Source organism: Macrobrachium nipponense, chromosome 32 (assembly GCF_015104395.2).
Source record: "Macrobrachium nipponense isolate FS-2020 chromosome 32, ASM1510439v2, whole genome shotgun sequence".
NCBI classification, from domain to species: domain Eukaryota; kingdom Metazoa; phylum Arthropoda; class Malacostraca; order Decapoda; family Palaemonidae; genus Macrobrachium; species Macrobrachium nipponense.
The window spans coordinates 18,151,054-18,169,409 of NC_061094.1; the positions used below are offsets into that span (position 1 = coordinate 18,151,054).

The 18,356-nt window shown below is 45.2% G+C and overlaps 1 protein-coding gene across 1 annotated transcript in view; it reads left to right on the forward strand.

Annotated features, from left to right (window-relative positions):
- LOC135207248 (methenyltetrahydrofolate synthase domain-containing protein-like) overlaps nt 1-18,356 on the forward strand; it is a 420,744-nt gene that overhangs the window by 345,644 nt on the left and 56,744 nt on the right.

Sequence of the window (18,356 nt, forward strand, 5' to 3'; positions counted from 1 at the left end):
AAAAGTACTTACAGTAATTCCATAGCTATAGTTTCCACTCGAACGTCAGCTTAGATTCAAAATTTTGCGGTTAGCACTTCAATATAGTTTGTGTAGGTGATCAGCCCCCTCCAACTAGCAGACAATCCTCATTTGTTTCCTGCCCCTCGGTGGGGTAACACCTGGTCTGGTGGCAGCTTTATTCATTATTTTCTGGTTATTCTACCACATTCTGGTGGGGGATTCTTTAAACCAACCACCAGATTGTATATTGTGGCCTTCGATGAAATCTTTCAGGAAGAGCTTTTTTTTTTCTTTCTTTTTGTTTTTACATTGATTCAGAGTCATTAACAAACCACCAGTAAATGATGCCATTTTGCATTTATGGTTTGTTTGTTTGTTAGGCTACTGGTGGAGCCCATAATAGTTTTGCCTTGAAGTACAGCACATTCCTGACTGTATATGTTTTATTTTCTAATATGCATCTCTGAAAACCACATTTCCAATATAACCAGTATCAATCAATGCTCTCAACAACACCACATTCTACCCTAACACACAAACAATGATCTACTAGTTCCTCAGAACAGATGTTCCCCGCTTACAAACCCTTCTCTCACATGCAATACATCTATCCCTTCCATACCAGAGGGCTCACCATAGTAAACCTCCTTCGCAATTAGTTTCCCTGGGGTTGTGGTTTGCTAAGGCAAACTTCCTTCATGTGACATTCCATTCCACATCCTTCACACTTGCTCAAAGGGTTCTTACATGTCCTAGCAAAATGTCCAGTCATTCCACTACTTCCACAACGACTTCCACTTACTCCTACTCTCCTTCCACTCAGGCAGTCTCTCACATGATGTCCCACCTTTCTGCAGCCAAAACAGGAAGTCCATCAACATATGTCCTCTTTTCCCACAGCCAAAGCTATTGCCATTTCCCATCTGCAATCTGCCTTCACATGCCCAGTTCTTTTACACCTGAAATACTTTTTACTACTACTACTACTATTACTACTCACTCCCATCTGCCTTTCCCTCACATATCCATTCGCTCTACTCACACTTCCACTCCCTAACCATTCTCGACTTCTGCTCTAGCTCCTTTTCCCATTGATCCCCACATTCAATCACACATTCTTTCTTCCTCTTTCTACATGGTCTCTCCTACACTCCCCTAACAAGGCTTTTATCACACTTAATCCCTCACACACCACAACTTCCTTATGTGTCCTTCCATTCACCACCTCGGACCCAGCGTGCATCTTTTCTTTTCATTCAGGATTACCCTAATCTTCTCCGGAATAGTGGCCAAGAACCTACCTCTACATGTGGTGTTTGTTTTCCTCAATTCCTTCTTCCCCATACTTCCTTCTGGCCAACGCTTCTAACCTATGGGCATATAAGCCCACTTTTCACAAAAGTGACTTACCAAACAATTACATAATTGTAAGCTTCCTTACGTGGCAGTCACAAATTCACATTTTGGCAGCGGCAGTGGCGCTGCCATCATTAGTGTAGGTGAACTGGACCTGGCCACTTTTGGGAGCACCTGGTACTGCTAAGCAAACCACCAACAGTTCATTTTCTGCTGACAACGTAGTAACATCGTGGTTCCCGCAGTTGATTTCATTGCTCTTGTGGCTTATCTGCATATTTGGTGTAGTACTGTGCACGTTAAGTGTAGGGGCAAAAGTGCAGTAAAGACTTAACTTGCATTGAATGTCAGGATTACGACGAACAGACTTGGAAAACTTTTAAGTCTCACACTGAGAAGACAGAAAAGGATAGGAAGAGAAAGGCGGCTGTTAGAGGCGAGAGTAGATCTAGCGTAGAGGCGACTCTTTTGTCTGTAGAGGCAATGAAGTTAACTATCTCTTCTCAACATTTGTCTAATATTTCTCCCATCATTAGTCTTACTACTTCTTTACCACGGTGTCTGGTTAATTCATCGCTGGCAATTTGTCGTCAGTTAATTTGTCCCTGGTCAATTCGTCGTTGGGCAGTTCATCCCCAAGTCAATTCGTTGTTGGGCAGTTCATCCCCAAGTTAATTAGTCGTTGGTCAATTCATCGCATCTTCATACTCACATGCCTATCTAGGCTAGAGCGACAGCTTTAAGAAGGAAAAGTAAATATTGAAAATATGCTTGAACCGTTCATAAAGTGATGGTTACTTGAAAGGAAATGGTTATTTAAGGCTCTGAGAGTAGTTATCCTTATTTCTTCTTTTTTTAAATAATCTCTTTTTTGTTTGTTAACTGTAAATGGGTCGATAAAAAGTTTTGTTCATCTAACCGTTTGAATAACTTAGCCTTTTCAAGCTTATAAATATATAGTATATAAAACTCAAGTGAGTTTAAAGTTTTCTCAAATTTCTTTAGTGGTATATAGATACATCGTTGGTCTGTTTGTTAAACATGTTAATAAAAGGGATTTTGACAGAGGAAAAATCTATTTCTGGGCGAGAGACCTGTGCCGCCCAGTGAAATGCTCCTTATAGCATCATTTCTAAGGTATAAACTGCTATATATACCAGAGAAAAATGTTGCATGGAATGCTAGGCATATGCCCAGCTCGCTCACCCATATAGGGTGTCGGTATAGTAACTGGGGCGTGTTTAAAACCTACTGTCAGAGGTCTCTTACCAATTAGTTATCGCCTCTCTCAACATCCCCCTTGTTACTGCCCGCCACTACTACTACTACCCATGCGTTCCCAAACATTCCTCATAGCACCCAAGCTTGGGCCAGTCTCGGGTGAGGAAAGAAGAAGGGTGGGTTCACTGGGCGGCACAGGTCTCTCGCCCAGAAATAGATTTTTCCTCTGTCAAAATCCCTTTTCTGGGCTCAACCTGTGCCACTCCGTGAAATAGCAACAGAGAATTGGTCCCTTAGCTTGGAAATAAACACTGATAAAGGAACTGAAATAAAATCAGAATATTTAAACAAACATGTTTAATAATGTATATGAATCTTACATATGTCTATAATACAAAATTAGTAGAAGTTCCAAAAGTTCTTGGAAATCTTTAGGAAGAAACATTCCCAAAACAGTATCATAAGATGTCTAAATCTAACACAAATATTATTAGTATATGTACAGTACAAACTTACATATGTCTATGATACAAAATTAGTAAAAGTTCCAAAAGTTCTTGGAAACATTTAGGAAGAACTATTCAAAACAGATATCATAAATAGGTCTTAAATCTAATAGCTATATTATTAATATATGTACAGTACAAGATAGGTTAATGTGCAATCCAGGTGAGTACCAAGGCTAAGGCAGGGACAATAAGCGAGGCAGGTAGTAGAGAAAGCAAAGGAAAGATTATATTTATAAAGATTAGACCCCGTTTTGATGGTTCTGATATATCAGGAGGAACCACATTTTTTTTCCTGCTGCCACTTGCAAATTTTTAGGGCTTCCAAGGAATTTAGGTAATGGCGTTTAAATACTGCTGGTGATTTCCAGTCTGCATACCTTTTTAATTCTTCAAAATTCATATGGTGAAAATAATTGACTGATGTGGCTACTGCCTCGGCATATCATAAGCATGTGGAACTGATTCTGGGTTAGCTTGTTTAATAAAATAAAGAATCTGTTGTCTAATTCCTTTCAAGGAAATGGTTCCTCCATTTTATCTAATAAATAAAGGGCCTGAAGACTTTTTGGAGGTTTCGTATCAAATAGGCTTCAGAGTGTTTTTGACTGGACATAAGGACGGATCCTGCGGAAGTGGGACAATCTTCCACGGGGACCATCTATTCTGTGGATCCTCATTCTTTGCTAAGAATCTTTTGTCTGGAAAGATTAGTATTTCTCCAGAGGGAAGAAAGTCAATATGATTTGGTTCTCTAGGCAATGCTGAAAGTTCAGATATTCTGGCTCCAGAAGCTAAACTTACCAAGAATAAGGTCTTCCTAAGAAGTGTTATATATGTACATGAGTCATTATCAGTATCAGAAGCTAGCTTAAAAAACAAATCATTTAGAAAACCAGGAAACTATGAGGACAAGTTACGGTGTTTTAGTCTGGCACAAGCTCTTGGAATAGACGAAAAATATGATTCTGTAAGATTAATATTAAACCGAATCTGAAATATTTTCTTTAAAGCAGGCCTTAATTGTTGTAATCGTATTAGCGCTAGGCCTGTTTCAAACAAGGTCCTAAAAAAGGTAACTGCTAGATTCATAGTCATTGTTCGAACATCTGAGTCCTTTAAAAACTTTGCCAGTTTTCTTACAGCCGAATCATATTGACGAAGAGTAGATTCTCTTTTATCTGATTCTAAAAACAGTGTTTAGAGGATCAATCTCAGCATCTTTTGTGCTGCAAATTTCATAAAGTCTATAAGTTAGGGCACTCTGAATTCTTGAGAAAGCCCAAACACACTGCGAGTTTTGTACTACTTGTGTCAACTTCGGGCTGGGAATCCGCCGAGGGCGGAGTCCCAGTTCCACCACGAGAGGAAACCAGTTGCTTTTGGGCCAATTGGGGGCTACCAGAGCTATTTGACCTCTGAAAGTCCTGAGCTTGTCCAGAACTTTCATTAACATGTTTATAGGAGGAAACAGGTAAATTCTTTGCCAGGTGTTCCAATCTATGGACATGGCGTCCGTGGCATAGGCCAGAGGGTCCAGGTTGGGGGCTACATAACATTTCAGTTTGTTGTTGGATTCCATGGCAAATAGGTCTACTTGGAGGATCCAGAACCTGTGCAAATCAATTGAATGACTTCTTGTCTAAGGACCATTCCGACTCCAGCGGAGTTGTCCTTGAAAGTGCGTCAGCGACCACATTTCTTATCCCTGCCAGGTGAACAGCTGACAGGTGCCATTGGTTCCTTGTTGCCATTGAAAAGATTGCTATCATCACGTGATTTATGTTACTTGACTTGGAACCTCCTCTGTTTAAACAGTGGACTATTACTTTGTTGTCAGAATTAATATGATATGTTGTTTCCTTGTTGGGGTGAGTTTCTTTAGGTCAAGAATACTGCCATGGCTTCTAAAATATTGATGTGTAGTTGACGAAATGTCACTGACCACAAACTTGGACTTTTTATTTTCGTATTGGGAGTAGCCTCCCCAACCGCTTAGATTGAGAGGCATCTGTATGGATTACTAGTGCTGGCGGTGGAAATCGTAGGGGTATCGATTTTTGCCAGGTTCTTGACCTTGGTCCATGGTTGAAGTCTTTTCCTCAGTATTGGTAGAATTCGAGAAATTTTGTCTCGGTTTTTCTTGTTTGCTTTGGACCGCCATACTCGATTTATGTCTTTCAGTTTGGCCTTCAGTAATGTGTCTGTTACTGAGGTAAAACTGGAGTGAGGCTAGGATTCTTTCTTGTTTTCTCCTGGACGTTTAGTTGTCCTTGAGAAAGCTTTTTGTGTTCTTTGCTATCTCTTTCCTCTTTTTTGGAGGATAGACAGCAGTGTGTGTTCAGGTTTCCATTGTAACCCTAACCACTGGAAACATGCTGCCGGAGTAAGGCGGGACTTCTTGAAATTTATTTGGAAACCTAAGTGTTCCAGAAATTTTATTACCTTGTCCGTCGCCTTGAGGCATTCCTCGACGTTGTTGGCCCAGATAAGCCAATCGTCTAGGTAAGCCACTAACTGTATTCCTTGAGTTCTGAGCTCTTGGACTACTGTCTCCGCCAGCTTCGTGAATATCCTGGGCGCTATACTGAGTCCAAATGGCATCACCTTGAATGTGTATGCCCGTTTGCCTAGTTTGAATCCTAGGAAAGGACGAAAAATGCCCTAGCTATCGGGAACATGATAGTAAGCATCTGTAAGATCTATAGAGGGGGTGGTGACAGCCCACGGGGAAGTAAGATCCGCACCTGTGAGACGGTCAACATATGGAACTTGTCGCATTGAATGTATGTATTCAGATGTGACAGGTCTAGAATTACTCTCCACTTGTCTGAGTCTTTCTTTGGAACGCTGAACAAGCGTCCTTGAAATTTCAAAGATTTTACCTCTTTTGTTTACTGCATTCTTTCGCAAGAAGATCTTTGGTGTAGAGTGTTAGTTCTGCCGTTGGAGTTTGATGAAAACTGGTTGGTGGAGGGGGCCCTTTTTATCCAACTCCACCCCAAAAAGACCCTTGGATATTATGCTTATGCCCATTTGCTGAATGTCCAACGGCTTCGAAAGAGGTACAGCCTTCCTCCTACCTGGGGAGTCTCACTGGTTTGTAGATAGTCTGCTTCCACGGCTCCCCCAGAATCCTCTGCCTCTTCCATAAGCTCTTCCGCTGCCTCTGTGGCGAAAGGCTCCTCTAGCTCTGCTACCTCTTGCGTGCCTATTATATCCATGAAACACGCCTTGTGTTTCAAAGGTAGGATTAAAGGCCGGAGATTGGTGTAAATGAGGTAGTGGGCTACTTGTTGCTGAGGTGGTTGGCTAACCCAAACATATTGTTTTTGGGGCTGGCACTTTGATGTGGAAGGCTGATCATCTGAGGTACTGGTATTGTCTTAACCATAGATTTAGTCTGTGGACCTTGGAACGACTGAAATTTCCTAGGTCTCTTCCTGCCTCTTGATTGTTTCGGAAGGTTCAAATTTTCGTTTGGGAATCAGGCCCCACCACGGACTTTGAGGCTTTGGTTCACCCTTGCTGCCTTCTCCTAGACACTGTTAAACTATGTCCTCCTGGGAACAGGTCTGGACCCAAATTGAAGCTTTGATTAGCTTATTGGGTTCATACCTAATCGTGGCTTCAGAGAGCCACATGTTTTCGGCAATTGCGCCGGGCCACCGCAAAGTCATACACATCGCTTTGGAGCGTGTGAAGTAAGGACTTTGTTAAAATTTTAAACAATGGCTCCTCAGGGTATACCAGTGATGCCATTTCTGCCATTGTAGCTGAGTTGATGGACATACTTAGCCTAGTACGTGCATCATACTCTATCTTGACTAGGGAGTCGGAAGTCTAGGTAAACGATCACTAAACTGTGTGGAAGCACAGTCTGTGTTCAATTTCCTTGTGGTGAACGTGGCTGGTGCATCAACCCAGCAATCGTGATCTCCCGGGAATAGCAACAAAGTCAATTCCGTTTCCCTTAACTGTGGCATGGGCTTTTCCTCCATAGCCGCTTGTAGAGCAAGGTCAACTACCTTCGTGGTGCAAGGGGTTGGTGTTTGTCCCTCCACCACAAACATCGTGTATGAACTTTTATGAGGCAACAACATTGTGTTGATGCACTCCCATTCATTTAACGTCCGTACCCATGGCGGACTGTGCTTGCTCCTTTGGGTAGATACCGTTTCTTTTGGAATTTTATCTAACCTCTCTAGTGCCTCTTCCGTTAGGCGTGCATAACCCGGGAAGGGAAATTGCAATCCCGGCGGGTAGAACTCAAAATCGTCTACAGGCCGGGTGCCACATCCTTCCAGTGTTAACATGCCGTTTACAAACGGGGCATGTAGGGCGCCAATCGCCACGGATTGTTCTTTACGAACGTTGGAAGTTTAGAGGCGTCCGGGATCACGAACTACTGCTTGTTGTGGCAGTCCAGATCTTAACAGATTCTCAATCATTTTCTCCTTATTTTGCAGTCTCTGAGCAAAGGTGTCCATAGACTGCAAGCGATCAGCAATGGTTCCAATCTGGGATTGGACCATGCTACCCATTCTTTCCATCAATTGATTAGAAAAGGCTACCGGGTCAAAAGACAGCTCCGGTGTCTTGGCTTTTGAGCTCCTTGCTCTCGACCCGTGTTGTGAGGGAGTAGCAGCCACCGGGTGCTTAGAAGCTGATTATGACCTGGTAAGTCTGGGTAGCTTCGAAGGCTTACTTGGCTTGGGTAAGGCCTTCTTCAAGTGTTTGATCTTTGGGGTCCCTGAGCATGGCCTGTCCCCAGCCATGGTCTTCCCAGTGAACCCCTGGAAAGAAGTTTGGGAAGAAGAATTAGACGGCGCCGGACTAAGAATAGGTATCTTAGACCGGACGCTACCTGCCTCACTTACCTCCCTACCTTGTACAGTGGAGTCAAGAACCATGGGCTCTACATCGAGACTGATGGCTGCTACATCATCCAATACAGCTTCCCCCAGTCCCTCAAGATCTTCAGGCAAGAATTGCGTGTCTTCCCTAATCCTGGCGATGATTGGTGCTGCCACTTCCTTGGCCACCGCTGCTGACATCTTGGCATTTGGGTAGAGAAGAGTACACATCTCTTCCGCTAGGATGTAGGGTTTCTTGGCCTTGACATTCCGGCCAAATCCGCCGACCCAAATCTTGAGGGTCGATAGAGAAGAATTCTTGATGGCCTGAGGGGTCTGAAAGAGATGTATCCATTAGGATTTATTAAGTTCTCTAACACTATAAAGCAATTTTGTTAACTTCTATATAAGCAACGTACTAGAAGTAATTACTGGAATATGGAATGATGTACTTACCGAGTCCGTGGTTATCTCTGAGACCAGCCCATAGCAGATCTCACACCCATCCGGGTGCCACATGACAAGGTCGTCTACCTGGACTGCACAAGGTGCATGAGATCGGCAGACCTCATGCCACAGGCTTGTTGTAGTACAGCCCGCACATGCTGTCATCTGACACGTACCACCTGTAAATGAAATTGATACATGAGTATCATAGATTTTTTATATTTACCGGAATTCCGGTGCTCTTATAGTAAGCTTATACTATAAAATATATCGTCAAGGTAGACGCATGCATATTATAACTAAGCATTAACATTTCATCATGGTCATTTAACATTCTAATTCTTTCTGTCCTGTTTTTTGTTGTCATCACCCTAGGTATTATAACGGTTAGAACTGACAGCTATGGCAGGTATAACCTTGTACCAGTCCGTCTGCTCCGGAAAACTAATTCCCTCTATGAAACTTTTCTTCGGACTGTACAACTACTGGAGTAGTTTGTACGTTGAGGTAGAAAGGTTACGGAGCAGCGGACACTAGGATACCCAGCTTTCCGCTGGCTCCGGAAACTTTCTATTAGGTATGACAACCCTTAGTATAACAGGAATGGAATTGTGGATAAAATTTAGATACCGTAATACTTGGTTGGAAATTGCATTCTCACCATAGAATTCCGAATAAATATAATAAACAGTTAGATTCTAGGCTACGTCCGTAACCCTCTTCCGGGACCGACCAACGTTATTTTCTTCTATGGAGGATTAGCCTACCTTATCAGAACGGGGTAGGATACCTGAATCCGATCAAATCACTAAGTTATTAGTATGTAAATACAAATAAAGGCTATCTTGGTCCTACCGGAATCGGAAGGAAAATAACGTGGAGGATACCTGGAAAGGAGGAATACTAGGTACGTGGCAAGGTGTTCCATCCGGCTCGTCCGGAGGCCAACAGTGACTAGCTAGAAGAGAGCGCTACCTGCCTCGACTCGCAGAGCGAGAGCGCAACCACTCTTTCTTTCCTGCTGCTCCCGTACTTGCTCTAGAGCATGTGACTCACGTGGTAACCCCGTGGATAGGGTGTGGTGAGAGGTACTCCACCGAGGCGGGTACCGGGAGAGGGTGAGCAGCTGAGAAGAGTGGCTCGCTCGCGATAAAGTGGACGCTGTGACCGGTCAGGTGGGACAACCCTCCGAGACATAGTGGATCCACGCGATCAAGACAATAGGCCTGTGGCCTAACCCTAACTAAATGACCAAAATCCATTTATAATTATTAAACTAGATAGGTTATAATGGCAAACGACTAAAAACAACTATAAGGGGTACATTGAGGAAGAGGGAGGAACATAAGGTGATCCGAGCGAATAGCTTAGCCCTCCGAAATCGGGTATAATACCGACCTGGTCAGGTAATTATATGCTAAATCTTTATTCATATGTATAACAAAGGGGAACTCCCCGATGTAGGCTACCTTCCGAAGCGTGTGTGGCCCGGTCGGGTACCCTAGCGTAAGCCAAAATAACCTAATTATTACATATTGCACGTATAACACCGTATAATAACTTGTGAATTAACAATCAGAGTGCAAGATGTCTAGAACTAAAACCTGACCGCAATTAGTATGAGGAACTAATGGCAGTTCATCATGTAAACAAGAAGCTCTGAGAGGTAGCGAAATCAAATGGCTGTCGGGGAGCGGCATCATCCGAACTTCCCGAAACTTAAATTATTAAATAATTACTTATAAAGAATATCGCTACTTCCAGATCAAGAATAGATAATTGCAGTAGTCAAACTTAGCAGTAGAAGCTTCAAGTAGATCAGACATCTTCAAAAAAGAGCACAATTCACAACAGAATACAAGAACGTGTGCACGTCTTACGATGCTATGAAAAGGAATGTTTGGGTTTGAACGCGTGGGTAGTAGTAGTAGCGGTGGGCAGTAGCTGGATGTAGAACGGCACCTCGTAGTAACGCGGGATGTTGAGAGAGGAGATAACTACAGTAGTACCTCGAGATACGAAATTAATCCGTTCTGAGGCGCCTTTCGTATCATGATGGTTTTTCGTATCTTGGACCACATTTTACATGTAAAATGGCTAATCCGTTCCAAGCCCTCCAAAAACACCCCAGTAAATTTCATAATAAAGGGATTTTGACGAAGGAAAATCTATTTCTGGGTGATTGGCTCGTGTCGCCCTATGAAAGGATCCTTTAATATCATTCTTTCTAGTAAAATTAATCTAAAATTACCAAGAGAAAAACAAAATTAAGAAAATGTCAGTAAAACTGACTCGCTCACTCTTAAAAAAGAAGTGTTGGTATGATAATAGGGGCGAGTGAGGAACACTACCACGAGACAATCACCAATTAGAACTTCCAATCAGAATCCCCCCAAGAGAGAGCCGATACCAACGGGGCGATGCAGCCTCTACTACTACTACTATAGAGGACGCCACGGACAGCAGCGCCCTAGCGGACATCCTTAATCTAAAAACATCTTGTCCTGCAAGGGGGGGAACAAACCCAAAAAGGGGGGGTTTCATAGGGCGACACGAGCCAATCACCCAGAAATAGATTTTTCCTTCGTCAAAATCCCTTTTCTGGCTCAGCTCGTGTCGGCCTATGAAAGAGTACCAGAGAAAACAGACAAGATGGAAAAAAGGAACAATGAAAGCAGTGTAAAATGATGGATATAATATAAGTAAATCAATTACAGCATACAAACTAAGCACTTAAACTAACTTATGCTAAACAGTAAAACAATAGAACGTTAGTAATCTTAAAGTACTTAAATGGTAATTAAAGTAAATTACAGAGATGCATGTAATATAAACAAACAAAGGGATTTACTTAACATATTTACAAAATATACAAACTCATTGTGTCCTACCCTAGCATAAAATAAGGGTAGGCACACTGAAGTCCATCATTAATACAAGTATGGTAAAAATATATACAAACATTGTGTCCTACCCTAGCATAAAAATAAGGGTAGGTACACTGAATTAAGTTACATTACAGTACAAGAGTGGATGTCCCTAGCAAAAAAAAATAAGGGACAATCCACTATAATGATTCAACGGCTAAGGCTATGATATTCGAGTAGCCTGGCGATAGGGTGAGGCATGTTTGGATGATGTAGGTAGAAAGGAGACCTGGATCTAGACTACAACTACTATACAGTATCAGGGGAAAACAATGTTTCCCGTCTGCTACTGCTGAAAACTTTAAAGATTCCAAGGACTTTAGATAATGCCGTTTGAAGACTGTCGGAGATTTCCATCCAGTATACTTTCTAAGATCCTCAAAGTTCATATGTTGAAATAATTAATTGAGGTGGCTATTCCCCTGATATCATGTGCTTTTGGGAATGACCTCAGGTTGGCTTGTTTAATGAAGTAAGGATTTGCTGTCTAATACCTTTTACTGACAAAGTACCCACCTTTTCTCTCATGAAGAGAGCACCTGAGGATCTTGAAGAAGTACGAGATAGAAAGGCTCTAAGAGTTGATACTGGGCAGAGAGAGGATCCTGTGGAAGTGGGATAAACCTTCCAAGGAGCCACCTTGCAAGAGGATCCTCATTTTTGGCTAAAAAGCTACGATCCGGAGCAAGTAGAACTTCTCCTGATGGGAGGAATTCCACATGACCCGCATCCCTGGATAGAGCCGACAGTTCTGAAATTCTAGCTCCTGAGGCTAGGCTTAATAAGAATAAGTCTTCCTCAGGAGCATTATGAATGTACAAGATGAGTTGTCAGTATCTGAAGCTAGTTTGAGGACATCATTTAAGAACCATGAAACTGTAGTAGGCCTCTGAGAAGGTCTAAGTCTAGCACAGGCTTTAGGGATAGATGTGAAATAAGATTCAGTCAGATCTATCTGAAAACCTACTTTGAAAGATTTTCTTCAAAGCCGATTTATGAGTGGTAATCGTGCTAGCTGCTAAACCTTTTTCAAACAAGGATCTGAAAAAGGATATAACCAAATTAACTGTCATGGTTGTAGTGTTCGATTCTCTCAAGAAAGATGCTAATTTTTTAACAGTCTGAGTCATATTGTCTAATGGTTGACTCTCTCTTATCTGATTCTAGGAATGAGAATATTCTGTGGATCAATATCAGCATCTTTATTAGCCGCAAACTTCATGAAGTCCATAAAGTTAGGGTCTGGAGAATTCCTGAGGAAGCGAACACAGTCCTCATTTGTACTGATTGTGATAGCTTTGGGATTGGGGATCCGTTTGAGGTCGGAGACCCAATTCCAGAAGAAGAGGATACCAGTTGCTCTTGGGCCAGTCCGGTGCAATCAGAGCTACTATCCCTCTGAAAGACCTTAGTTTGCTTAGGACTTTCAAGAGAAGATTCACTGGAGGAAAATATAAATTCTCCTCCACTGATTCCAATCCAACGACAGGGCGTCCGTGGCATAAGCCAGAGGGTCCAGGTTGGGGGCCACATAGCAAGGGAGCTTGTGGTTCGCTTGTGAGGCGAAGAGATCCACTTGGAGACCTGGGACTCTCAGGCTTACCCACTGGAATGACCCGACGTCCAGAGACCACTCTGATTCCAGAGGAACTGACCGGGACAGGGCGTCTGCTATCACATCCTTACTCCTGCCAGGTGAGTGGCAGACAGATGCCATTTGTGTTTGTTTGCTAATGCAAAGATGGCTACCATGACATGATTCACATGCTTGGATTTGGACCCTCCTCTGTTGATGCAATGAACTACCACTGCACTGTCCCAAAACTAGCCTTAGATGAGACTTCTTCGGGGGAAGACAGTCTCTTCAGAGTAAGAAATACTGCCATTGCTTCAACACGTTTATGTGGAGCTGGCGAAATTGAACTGACCAAGTCCCCTGAACCTGTTTGAACTGAGAGTATCCCCCCCACCCGGACAGGGATGCATCCGTGTGAATGTTAACACTGGGAGGGGATATTGAAGGGGTACTTTCTTGGCTAAGTTCTTTACTTTTGACCAAGGCCGTAGTTGGTTGCGGAGGATCTGTGGGATTACTGACAACTTGTCTCGATATTTGGAGTTTGCTTTTGACCGCCAAATTCGATTTATATCTTCAGCCTTGCTTTCAGAAGGATATCTGTTACCGAAGCAAACTGAAGAGACCCTAGGATTCTCTCCTGGTTTCTTCTTGACGTTTGTTTGCATTTGAGAAATTGCCTGACAGATTTTGCTATTTCCTTCCGTTTTGCCACTGGAATTGACAGATTGTGGGAAGACAAATTCCCATTGGATTCCTAGCCACTGAAAACGAGATTCCGGAGTAAGTCTGGATTTCGTTTTGTTTATCTGGAACCCCAGATGTTCCAGAAAGTGAACTACCTTTTTGGTGGCTTTGAGACATTCCTCGACTGTTGGTGCCCAGATCAACCAATCGTCGAGGTATGCTGCTACCATGATTCCTGAGCTCTCAATTGTTGTACAACCACTTCTGCTATTTTTGTGAATACCCTGGGGGCTACATTCAGACCGAAGGGCATCACTTTGAATGAGAATGTTTGATTTCCTAGCCTGAATCCTAGGAATGGGCGGAAGTGCCTGGCTATAGGGATATGATAGTATGCGTCTGTAAGATCGATGGAGCATGTGACGGCTCCACGGAAGTAAGGTCCTTACTTGCGAGAGGGTAAGCATCTTGAACTTGTCGCAACGATGAAAGAGTTTAGCTTTGACAAGTCTAAGATTACCCTTCTTTTTGTTGAGCCTTTCTTTGGCACGCTGATAAGCGACCTTGAAATTTTAGATGCTTGACTCTCGCATAGCTCCTTTCTGAAGGAGTTCTTCCGCGTAATCTGTCAATTCCTTTGACGGTATCTGGTGGAATGATTTGATTGGAGGAGGATCTTTGATCCAACTCCAGCCCAATCCTTTGGACACTATGCTCTGTGCCCAATTGCTGAACCCCCACCTGTGGCGGAAGAGGAACAGCCTCCCTCCTACCTGGGGAGCCTCATGTTGATGGGCGGGTTGGCCACCACGCCCTCCTCTGAACTGCCTGCTCCTTGTCGCCCTTCCTGCGCCACGCTGACGAAAGTAACCTCTCGCCCTACCTCTCGGCTGATTGTAGCCTTGAGCTCATATGTAGGGTTGAAGGCCGGCGAGATAGCGGTAGGAGGTGGATGGCTGAGATTGAGGGACAACAGGAGGATGGGCTGATTCTGCTTTGAACTAGCAGGTTGTCCTTGTTGGGTAACCGGACCGCCTGCACAAATTGCTGCTGTTGCTGGAGTTATTTTATACGCTGGAACCTCTTACCAGCCTTCTTCGGTTTCTTACCAGCAGTGGGAACGGAATCTTGTTTCCTCTTCGAGGAAATACCCCACCTAGCTCTAAGGCTCTGGTTGAGCCTAGCAGCTTCGTGGTGTACTTCGTTGACAGCGGACTCTGGGAAGAGATCCGCTCCCCACATGCTAGAGGCCAAGAGTCTATTCGGTCATGCCTAATAGTACACTCTTGTAGAACATGCTTTCGGCAGTTCCTCCTAGCCTGGAAGAAGTCAAAAGCGTCCGTTAGTACCGTCTGGAACTGAGATTTCGCCAAAATCTTGAACAGCGGTTCCGTAGCATAAGAGAGGGCAGCCATTTCCGTAATTATAAGGGAATTGAGGGACCTGCCAAACCTGGTTCGCGCATCAAACTCTGCCTGGATTAGGGAATCCGGCAGCCTTGGTAGTTTCTCGCCGAACTGGTCCATGGCGCAGTCCGGTTTGAGCTTACCAAGCGTGAATGATAGCTGGCAAGTTCTCCCACAATTCTCCGAAAGCCGGAAGAGCGGAGAAGTAGACTCCGCCTCCCTCAACTGTGGGATGGGCTCATCCTTGAGGACTGCCTGAAGGGACTTCTCCACTAATTTCGTGGCGAACGGAAGAGAAACCTCCTCTTCCGTCGCGAAAATAGTGAAGGGACTCTTGTAGGCCTGGAGTTTGTGTTGTTCGTACACTCCCAGTCCTCAAGGCAGTGAACCCATTCCCGCTGAGCATGATCTCTACTATATAGGACCGACTCTTTAGAGATCTTGTCTTCCCTCGTCAGAGCCGTTGCCGTCAGCCTAGCATAACCGATAAAGAAAGGCTGCGTCAGACCTGGAGGGTAAACTCGAAGTCCTCAACCTTCGAGTTCCACACTCCGGGATAGAGATCATCCCATCCTTGAAAGGAGCGTAGGCAGCTACTCTCCATGGGTTCTCCATAGAGAAAGCTGGCAGAGAGTCGTATGGCGGGAGTTGGAGAATCCCAGTGCTTGGCGCTGGGGAGACTGGAAGAGGAACCTGAGATAGCCCGGCTACTCGGTCCTCATTTCTCTCATCCTGTTAGAGAGGTCTTGAATTGACTGGCCTGATTGAGACAGAGTGCTTGACAACTGTGCAAACATCTGCTCGAATCGTGTCCCAGGGCGGAGACTTGGCCAACCAGCTCGCCCACCTGTTGCATCACCACTGCTGAGAAAGCAGAGGGATCAAAGGTGCTAGGACCTGCTACCCCTACCGGCGTAGCCGAGTGGAAGCGGTGGAGGCGGGAGAAGGCACTCGGCTCGGCGGGAGCGCGAGCCTTTCTCCTTAGAAGCCTTGCTTCTGGAGCTCTTTGAGTGGGAAGAGCTCGGCTTCGCTTTCACCGCATCGGCGTAGGAAGTCGACGACTTCCTAGCCGAAGAAGACGAAGACGACTTCCTCGAAGTTGTCTTGGCCAGAGTCTTCGGTTCTCTCTGTCCCTTCACCTTTGCGGGTACAGAGAGAGCGGGAGAGCGGGTAGGGATCTCAGATCCCACAAAGCCTTGAATTGAAGACTTGAAGAGGGACAGAGAAGAAATCCAGGAGCACCCAAGGAAAGACCTTGGGCGCCGACACACCTACCTCAACCAACAAATCCCCTCCACCCCGGTACCGCCATGGGTTCGATATTAAGGTCCAGGGCAGCGACGTCCGGGACCGACTCCTGGGAGGCTACGACGACCCCAAAGGATTGCTGGAGGTCTTGCTGGATGGAGGCTATCAGAGGGGCAGCGGACAGGGTCAACGTAAACCGGTCGACTTGCCCGCGGGAAGATCTGGACGGCCAGCTTCTTATCCAGAATGTAGGGCTGGCCTTTGGCGGCGTTTCTTCCCGAAGCCGCCCACCCACGCTTTCAGGGTGGCGAGGGCGACTTCCCTCACACCAGTAGCCTGAAAGAAAGGCGAGATTAGCTTCTAGTGGTGGAGCGGGTTTAACAACTTATGACTAAAAGTTGTTAGTAAAATGATAAGGAGCCTATAACGGACTTACCCCATCTCCAGCTGACCGACCAGGTCGTAGCAGATGGCGCAGGCTTCTGGGTGCCAGACGATCATCTCGTATGACGTGGCACATGGGGCGTGAGACCTGCACTCATCGTGGCCGCAGGGGTCGTACGTACAACGTCGCGTTGCACGCTGGGACCTGACAGTTGGTAGCCTGTAAGTGGAAAGATACATGAGTACCAGGTAAACACTTACAGTCTAACAGATGCTCCGCTGGTGCCGGAGCGATAAAGTTTAGATTAAACAGAGCCCGCCCCGCCAAAATACGTGTGGTAACCAGGTTGTTATGTGCTCAAGGCTATAGCTCCGCTGATGGCGGAGACACAAAAGGGAACCAACCAGGAGTGGTGGTAAATGGAAACCACGACGGAAAAAGGCGGGGATGGTAGATAAAATTAATCATATTACACAATTCATTGTAAAATTAGGGTATATCCTTAAAAATAATAATAATAATAATAGAAACCTCCCTCCGCCCGTCTACTAGAAGAGTGCGCGGGTAAGAAGCAAGCTCTCTTCCGGTAGCGGGGGTGGAGAGATGTAAGGATATAGTAGGCAAGCAACCGACCACTAGTGGTGCCCACCCCGCGCCCGCTAGCGGAGCCAGTAACCTATAACCAAAGGTGCCCCGGCTGCGACGGAAGGCTCCTTTCGTATAGTGAGGTAGGTGGCTGAGCAACTGGGGGTGGGGGAGGAGGGAGGAAGGTCTCGGTGTAACACGGCGGGGGGAGCGAGAGAGGGGGGGAGGGATGGCCTACTCCTCCCCGCCTCACCAACTACCGCATGGAGACCCGGTACCTCATGAGTGGTCGCCCTATACCCCCCGCTGGGAGGAACCCCTGGCCGCCTCAGAGTAGTAGTGAGAGAAGGCAACTGAGGTTGTCATGACAACCAAGGGGTCCCCCAGCTCCTCCCTATACCAGAAGGGGAGGGCGGGGGCAGGGTAAGGTGCGATGGGACACGTGACCGCAAGTGGCCTAGGCCGCGAGCAACACAACCGTGAGAGGGCCACGTGAACCAGGCTGTACCAATACAAGGAACAAGCACCTAGGCTAGCCTAACATGTATATAAAAATATACATCGAAAAGATGGAAAAGACACTTTTAGTAAAAGAGAAAGAAGCCCAGGAGGAGGCAGACTGTTCCAAGAAACAGAGGCCTACTCGGAGCCAGCGATAGCCGATGAAGAGCAAGAGCCGGGATGCTGGGCCGGAATAATAATATTAGCCCTAAATACCAAACTAAGAGAAATGGTAAGAGGGCTGAACTAGCTAAAACTCGATGTAAAAACAATGAACGTAATATAGTAAGCCATAAGTATAAGAAGTCCCAGTATGGAGGACCGGGAATTCTTACGAGGCAGCATGGCGCCGCCACGAGACAACCGGGGAACCGTATATGACCTATTTAAGAGGAAAATACTGGTACCCGGAAGATAAAAATGTGGTAAAATATACTTATGAGTTACTTAACTTAGCCGTGGCAATAGCAGAACGTTCCATGGTAGAATACAGGGATAAATCCAGAAATAGCACAGCACAAGGAAAAATTGCGTCTTGACGCTAGCGCTAAAAATTAAGGATGTCCGCTAGGGGCGCTGCTGTCCGTGGCGTCCTCTAGTAGTAGTAGTAGAGGCTGCATCGCCCGTTGGTATCGGCTCTCTCTTGGGGGGA